General features: G+C 46.8%; 1 long non-coding RNA gene across 1 annotated transcript; it reads right to left on the bottom strand.

Annotated features, from left to right (window-relative positions):
* Positions 1-690: 690 nt before the first annotated feature.
* LOC139082956 (uncharacterized) lies at positions 691-5,933 on the bottom strand. Its single transcript, XR_011539355.1, has 2 exons — positions 5,813-5,933; positions 691-1,053 (listed from the first exon to the last, which is right to left on the bottom strand). It is a non-coding gene; the product is annotated as an uncharacterized lncRNA (long non-coding RNA).
* Positions 5,934-8,707: the final 2,774 nt, after the last annotated feature.

Raw genomic sequence — 8,707 nt, forward strand, 5'->3', positions numbered from 1 at the left:
TAGAGCCAGGAACAACGTGACAAAGTTTGCAATATTGTGTTGCATATTTGAAATTTGCTAAGAAAGTAAATCTTAAGCGTTGTCACCACACACAGACACAAAAGAAAGAAAATCATAACTGTGAGGGGATGGATATGTTAATTAGCTTGGTTGTGATGAATATTTCACAATGTATCAAATCATCATTACTGCACATCTTAAATTTATACAGTTTTGTGTGTGTGTGTGTGTGAGGAAGATTGGCCCTGAGCTAACATCTGTGCCAATCTTCCTCTATTTTATGTGGGATGCCACGACAGCGTGGCTTGATGAGCAGTGCTAGGTCTGTGCTTGGGATCTGAACCTGCGAACCCCAGGCTGCTTAAGCGGGGCATGCGATCTTAACCACTATGCTACTGGGCCAGCCTCAAATTTATACAATTCTTAATTGTCAATTATACCTCAATAAAGCTGGGGGGGAAGTGTACCCACAAGTAAAAAGGGATACTCTATCAAGGAAACTGAATGGGTAAAACTCAGAATGACAAGAGAATAGACGGGGAGTCATTGATTATTCACTTAACAGAAGATTTTTTGAGTACCTGGCTTCCTGAGTATGTTTGAATTATCACAGATTTTTAAAGCTGGAGCAACCTTAAAGGTTATCTACGTTAACACTTGCATTTTACAAATGAAGAAACAGAGGCCGTCTGTGTTTTTCACTCTTATCCCAGGACTTTTGAACCCTGTGGGAGAAAAAAATCACAGAGCAAAGTAGATGGATGTCACTGCCAAGTTGAGGGCCAAGTCCAGGGGCCTTCAGCGCTCCTGCGCCGTTCAGCAACCTGTTAATTTTCCTTCGCTCACCGCCCAGCGTGCTCTCCTTCAGGTGATGTCCCAGTCCTCCTCATGCTCCTTTCCTTTTCTACTCCTTCCCCCAAGCTCATTCTTCACAGCAGACCCGTCTTCATGCAGCAAATATTCACTAAGCACCTGACGTTCCAGAGGCAGTGGTCAGAGCAGCGCATCAGGCTGAGGCTCCTGAGCCCAAGAAGCTTCTATTCTTGCTGGAGGCTGGGGGGAAGCCAGAGAGCAAACAGGCAAACAGACACACTTTAAAAAGTTGATGGTGAAAGATAATGGACAAGATGACGTGATAGAGTGCTGGTGGCTATTTCATATCAGATGGTTTCACGATGCTTAATCTGAGTTCTGAATGAACCAAAGGTCTACTTCTTCAAAGGCCAGGGAAGAGCGTTCTAGGCAGAGTGGTGAGGGGGAAATAGCAAGCATTAAGTCTGGAAAAGTAGGCAGGTGCCAGGTCATGTTGAGCTTTGTAATCTAAGGTACGAAGTTTAGATTTTATTCCCAGTGGGACTGGAAGCCATTGGAATATTTTAAGTGTGGTTGTGACAAACTTTGACTTATACTTAAAAGGTAACTTGCTGCTATGTGACCCAGGGGTTGTGGAAAGGGAAGGGAGGGAGCAGGCAGAGCAGTCAGGGTGCCTTTGCAATTGTCCAGGGAGACGTGAGAAGAGAGGGAGAGAAGTGGATTGACTTGGAATTTGTCTTAAAATTTGCACTAATATGGCTTGTAGATGGATTAAGTGTGGGGAAGAGAGCAAGTGAGAGAACATGGATAAGCAGGAGAAGAGCAGGTTGTTGGGGAGGTGGGGCGTGAAGAATTCTGCCTTGCCCGTGCCAAGTCTGAGCTGTTTATTAGACATTCACACGGAGATATCGAGAAGCAGTTAGGTGTGTGAGTCTGGGGTAGTGGGGAGTGTTTACGGCTGGAGTTGGACTGATGGTCGTCAGCATCTGGATCGCTTTAGTGTGATGGCGACGGGTGGCAACCCCACAGGAAGTGATTGCATGGCCATGCGCAACAGATGTGGGGGAGTTCACCTTTGGTGGGAGCGGAGAGGGTTATTTTATCCAACAGGAGGAAAGGATGGATTTCTAAAGAGCTGGGGTTTTTGAAGAAGGAGGGAGGAGAAATGGTTGGAAGACGTCGCAGGAAGCAAGGAGGGCACCGGTTCCCCCTTCGCGGAAGAGGGCGATCCCCATTGACGCTTCCACTGCTAACTCTTTGTTAATTGTTCTTTCCTCAGCTCAGAGGAAGAGGTGTTCCTCCCTCTTCCCAGCGCCAACTCCTAGACCCCTGCTCATAGTGTCGTTCCCGACAACCTCAACAACCTTGCTCCATCACTACTCCTCTTCTCTTAGATCTTCAAAGTCCGCCTTCCCATAAGACTATAAATATGTTCAGATTTCTCCTTCTTAAAAAGTCCTCCTTTGACCCTGTCTTCTCTAGCCTTCTAACCCTGTCTCATTTTCCCTTCATTGCCCAGATTCTGGAGTGTCCCTCCCTTGTGTTCTCTATTTTCAACTTCCATTTCTTACTTAACCCACTAAAATTTGGTTTTACTTCCCAAAATGCACAACTATTCTTGTTAAGGATGTCAATGCCTTGTAGTGGGCAAATGCAATGCATATTTTCAGCCCTTATCCAATTTGTTTTCTCTGCATCACTGACAATGTTGGTCCCTCCCTCCCTGAAATCCCTCTGTGGGGGACTGGAATTGGCCACCCCAAGATGCACCTCTTTGGCGTGAGGATCATTTTGGGCTGGTAACTTTTAAAAACTGCAGACATGAGAGAAACTCTGAAAAGCAGAAGTTACCCTTTGTTAAGAGACGTTCACATTTGTAAAGGAAATCTCCATCTGTAAAGGTGTCTCCCTCTCTGTACCAGGAAGAAGGGGGGATGACCTTACCTCTGGACACTCTCATCAATGCAGAAAACAAGGACTTACATCTGCATAACAACCTTACTCTTGTTTACTGTGCTTTTCTGGTGATCTCCCATAACTCACTCCTCCCTCCCCCAACATCCTCCTTTGCCTTTAGCTGAGGAGGGTATTTAAGATGAGAACCTCTGCCATTTTGGCGAGTTACTCAGTTTTTCTGAGTAAACTCGCCAATTCAGTCTGGGTCTCTCCCATGTATACTTGTTATAAAGCTTTGTTTGACTTTCTCCTGTTATTCTGTCTCATGTCAACTTAATCTGTTGTCCAGCCGGAAGGACCTAGAGTGGGTAGAGGAAATGTCTTCCTCCCCGACACCTCTTTCCTTGAATGTTTCAGTATTCGCTTTCCTGGTCGTCAAGCCCTCTGCCTTCTTTTCCTTGAATCATTCACTGAATGTTGCTGGTACCCAAGTTTCTCTCCTGTGTCCTCTTCTCTTTCCCCTCTACATATTCTCCTTTGTTGACTGACTCCATATTGAGGACTTCAGTTATTATTTGTGTACTAATAATTCCCAAGTTCCAATCTCTGGCTCAGATCCTTATTTCCAAGAGCCAATTAGACATTTACAGATGGATATCTGTATTTATGGGCACCTCAAACTCAGACTTAATATGTCAAAAACTGGATTCATCTCTCATCATTGCTTTTTCTTCTATATAATTTTTCCCAGAGGATGGCATCCCATTTTAGCTTTGGGGGCAAGTCTGAAACCTGATGTTTATCATACAATCCCGCCTCACCCCTGCCTGCCCAACCAAGCTCCCAGTCCTGTCTTTCTACAGTTTTTGAATCTGCTCCCTTCTCTCCATCCCATTGGCACGGCCTTCATTCAGACCACCATCATTTTTTATCTAGGCCATTGCCACAACTTCCTATTTTAAGACTTTATGCTTATCTTGAGTTCACCATCCACGCCAAATGAATAATTTTTCAAAAACACATATATGATCATTCCCTCCTCAGCTTAAAATTCTGTGATGAAAAAAACTCAAACTCCATGGTGGACTTTCTGTTTTAAGAAGGTGGAGTAAACACACACGGAAATCTCTCCTTTCTGTTTCTTATACATAGAGACAATAGAAGAGATAAAAATCTATAAGTGTGCAGTCACTCTTTTTTTTTTTCCTGAGGAAGATTAGCCCTGAATTAACTACTGCCAATCCTCCTCTTTTCGCTGAGGAAGACTGGCCCTGAGCTAACATCCATGCCCATCTTCCTCTATTTTATATGTGGGATGCCTACCACAGCATGGCTTTTTGCCAAGTGGTGCCATGTTTGCACCCGGGATCCGAACCAGTGAACCCCAGGCCGCCAAGAAGCGGAACATGCAAACTTGACCGCTGCACCACCGGGCCGGCCCCATGTGTAGTCACTCTTGAAGAGAAAGGGAATACTTTCTGATCCCTAAAAGGAGGAAAGGAGACAGGAGGCCACAGTAATAGGTTGAGGTGGTGACAGGAGACTCCTAAGACGACAGAGGGAAGCTGTTGGGGTTCCAGCGAGGAGCGCCCAGCCAGGACAAGCTTTGCGCAGGGAGAACTGTTGCTGTACAAGATAAGCCCCGCCCTCCCCCCAAATCACTCAACTTTGGGGAACATCAACACTATTAAAGAGAAACAATAAATACAACAAATAGAAGATTGGAACCCCAGGAAAAAGAGTTAACTCAATAGGAAGAGGATTCTAGAACAAGTACATTTAATTTTGTCAGTATGTTGAAAGGTTGAAATCACAGCCAATAAACAAAAACAGAAAGTTACAAAAACCCTACTATTAAAAAGAGAACCAATTAAAAAACCTTTAGTATAAAAAATACAAATTTAAAATTAAAATTTCAGTAGATAGGCTAAATAAAAGATTTGGAAGGACTGAAGAGTGAATTAGTGACCTAGAAAGATTTCATTTAAGTATTCTTTCAGACTACGGCATGAAATAAAATCACTATCATATGGAAGGTAAGAATCATAGAGGAAAGATACAGAAGTTCTAATATTCCTTTAATAGGAATTCTAGAAGGAGAGAAGGGAGGGGTGAGAAGTATAGACATAAAGACCTCAGAATGTCCTAGAACATATAGTTCTTATATTAAGAGCCCATGGAGGGCCGGCCTCATGGCCGCGTGGTTAAGTTCACGTGCTCTGCTTCGGAGGCCCAGGATTTCGCCAGTTTGGATCCTGGGCCCAGACACGGCACCGCTCATCAGGCCATGCTGAGGCGGCATCCCACATGCCACAACTGGAAGGACCCACAACTAAAAATACACAACTATGTACTGGGGGGCTTTGAGGAGAAGGAAAAAAAAAAAATCTTAAAAAAAAAAAGAGCCCGTGGAGTCTTGAAAAGAATAAAACCAAACAAAAAACTCCACGCCTAGACACGTGATAGTTACAAATAAAGGGAAAATCCTAAAGCTATTGGAGAAAGACCGGCAGATTGCCTACCAAGGAATAGACTAACAGCTTATCAACCACCTGGCTCGTAGGAAGACAATGGAGTGATATCATCAAAGTGCTGAGGAAATCATCTTTGATCTTAGAATTGTATTCTCAGTCAATCTCCCGTTCAGTATCAGGAGTAAAATAAAGACATTTTTGGAGCTGCCAAGGCTGAGACGCTTTATGACCTACAAACTCTCTGAAAGAATGAATGAATAGAAGACATTCTCCAGGAAGAAGAGAAACGAATCTTTGAAGAGAAAATGGGCTGCAAGAAACCAACGTGTGCAAAGAAATTAGCAAAAGTGATATTGCGTAATAAGTATTGATTACGAATTGCTTTGAGCTTCTAGAATTACAGTCTGTTACCAGAAGGAAGCCGGGCTTAGGGAGCAAGAGTAGCTCACTCAGAGTCAAGATCTAACCACTCATTTGTAGACCTTTGTTCCCCGGCATCCAGCATCGGCCCGACACAAAACAAGTGCTCAATAGTTGCTTGCTGCAAGAATGAGTGAATGGATGGATGGATGGTCCCGTCAGTGTGTGGCCTTTCCGGAATATTAGCGTTTTTACAGAGTGAGATTTACCTCCTCCATGAATCCACTGAGGTCACTTCAGCCGTGAGCTGGGAGATGGGCAGCCAGGGAGGGTTTCGCCGCCTCACTATTCTAGAAACAAGTTTGGATTGTGCTCCTTCCAAGGGCTTCTGGGAAAAACGCCTCTGTCTGGCAGCTCTGCCCTTGGGTCTGAGGCCAAGAAGCCCTGAACAATCGCCTGCTGCTGAGTGAGAGCAGGACAGGACAGCCACACGGCTGGGGAGCACACCCGTCCTGTTTGCTGAGTGCCAGTTGGGGCATTCTCTCTCTCTATTCCAGATCGGGGCTAGATCCTTTACAAAACAAATAGACCACTGCTTTCTGTAAGATTTACCCCAAAAAAAGGTAAGGAATCATAAGTCTGATGCAGTGTCTCCTCGCCTCATACAGTTCTGACACTCCGAACCTGAGCCTTCACAGGGAAATAATTACCTGGAGCCCAGAGAGGCACTTAGACCCCATTGTTTCAGACGGAGAGAAGCTTTGCAATGCGAGGCACAGCTAAGCACTCCGTCACTCACACTCTTCCAACGTTGGGGGGCATGAGCCAAGGGGAGGGCAAACTCCACGCATTATTTCCCAGCAAGAGATCATTGTAATCTTCAGAAAGCGTAGAGAGAGATCTGGAATGTCCCAACTAATTTCTAAGACAACTAATGAGTTTCCAAAAAAGTTCAAAATCAGGGGAAGGCAATAGAAGGTGTGCTCGGGCTGGGTCACTAACCGCCAGTGGGACTGGGCCACGCCAGTCACCTTTCTGGAGAAGACTCCATTTCCTAATCTGTCTACTGAGACCACTGTGATTCGATGCTCTTTAAGCTTCTTTCCAATTCTAAAATTGTGTGATTCACCATATTTTGGCTGCGATATTTCCTAGCTTCCCATTGCCGCTCCTGTTCACTTACTCGTTTTTAAGCACACAAGTGATATCTGAATAGGTTCTTGCAAAAATTCTACCGTTCCACTGCTACTTTCAAACCACGTTCCTACTTCAGCCAAACCATCTGCCATCTCAATTCCTACACAGCCGCCAGTCACCAAATATTTATCTACTGCCCATCACGTGCCACGCAGTGTGACACCTGGAACAAAGCACGTAGAGGCCCAGCCTGCAAGGAACCCACATTCCACTGGGGGAAGACAGACAATAGAGGTGTAAACAAACAGATACACAGGTCTAATTTTAATAAGATAATAATTTTAGGCATATTAACTACTAGGGGGAAGATTTGACTGGTGAGAAGGAAGCAGACACATTGGAGATCCAGGGGAAGAATATTCTTTTTTTTTCCTTAAAGATTGGCACCTGAGCTAATATCCATCGCCAGTTTTCTTCTCCTCCTCCTCCCCCTCCTCCTCCCTCTCCTCCTCCTCCTCCCTCTCCTCCTCCTCCTCCCTCTCCTCCTCCTCCCTCTCCTCCTCCTCCCTCTCCTCCTCCTCCTCCCTCTCCTCCTCCTGCTCCTCCTCCTCCCTCTCCTCCTCCCTCTCCTCCTCCTCCTCCTCCTCCCCCTCCTCCTCCCCCTCCACCTCCCTCTCCTCCTCCTCCTCCATCTCCTCCTCCTCCTCCTCCCTCTCCTCCTCCCTCTCCTCCTCCTCCTCCTCCTTCTCCTCCTCCTCCTCCTCCTCCTTCTCCCAAATCGGAACACCAACAACCGCTTCCTGGACTGAGTCTCTTTCCAGTGCGCTCTCTCCCTTCTCTCAGAGCCGAGGCTCTTGAGAGAGGAGTCCACACTCACTGTCTTCACCGCTCTCCCCTTCCCTCACTCCTCGCCTGGCTTTTCCCGACGTCACTCTTGCTAATGATCACCAGTGACCATCCCATAACTAGCCCCACAGGACTTGGCTCTGCTCTCATCTTATTTCAACTCCCTGGCTAATCCGCCACTCTGTCCCTTCTGAAAGGGCTTCTCCTTAGTGTGCCCTGCCCCTGTGCACCTCTGGCTTCCCCTGAGCCCTTCGGTCCGTTGGCTTCACGGCGAAGTCTCTCTCAGGCTCTCCTTCCTTCCCCTCCGCTTGTGTTCCCAGAGTTCCGGGCTTGGGTCTTTGACGTTCTGACTCCCTGGGAGGAGAGCTCCCACCGTTGCTGATGACTCAGAACTCTCCCACTCCAGCTCAGACCTCTCCCTCCCGCCCTCTCTCTCCCACTGCCCCTCCCTAAACATCAACTGCCTAGCAGACTTCCTGACCTAGAACACCCAAAGATACCCCAACATGGTCCCAAACTGAATTAATGATCTTTCTTTCAAAATCTGCTCCTCCTCCCGTTTGCTCTATAATAGCCATGCTGGCCGCCTCCATAAAGCCCGCATCCAACCGGCCACCTGTTGTTCTGCCTCCTGACCTTCCCCCTCCTCTTTCCCACGGCTACTGTTTTATCCAGGCCCTCCTATTCTTTCCCTGGACCACTGTGGTAGCTGCCTCATTGGTTTCATCGTCCACAGCTGTTAATCTCCCCCCCCCCCCATAAGCCACCAGAGTGATCTTTGAAACAGTGAAACGCCGTGCCACTTCACTTGTAAAGTCCCTCCCTGTGTCCACACCTGTGGAGCCATTTCTGAGTTTCTTAGCTGGACTGTCACCTCCTTCAGGTGGCTGTCCTTCTCCCTCTAACTTCATCTCACACCAGTCTCCTCCAGCTCCGATGCCCGCCACCTGTTGGGAATTCTCTGAAAATGCCGTACTTCTCGGGACTGGCTATCTGATTTGCAAGTGCAAAAGGAAACCCGCAGGGCTTCTTGTTAAACGATCATTAAGAAGTTGAAGGCAGTGACAGCCAGCCTTAAACCGAGCGCAGGGCCCTTCTGAGCGCGGGATTCTGTGGGGCTGCACAGCTTGGACATCCACGGAGCCACTTTGCTTCTGCATCACGTTCGTGTTTTTTGTAAA

Source organism: Equus przewalskii, chromosome 4, assembly GCF_037783145.1.
Source record: "Equus przewalskii isolate Varuska chromosome 4, EquPr2, whole genome shotgun sequence".
NCBI lineage: Eukaryota > Metazoa > Chordata > Mammalia > Perissodactyla > Equidae > Equus > Equus przewalskii.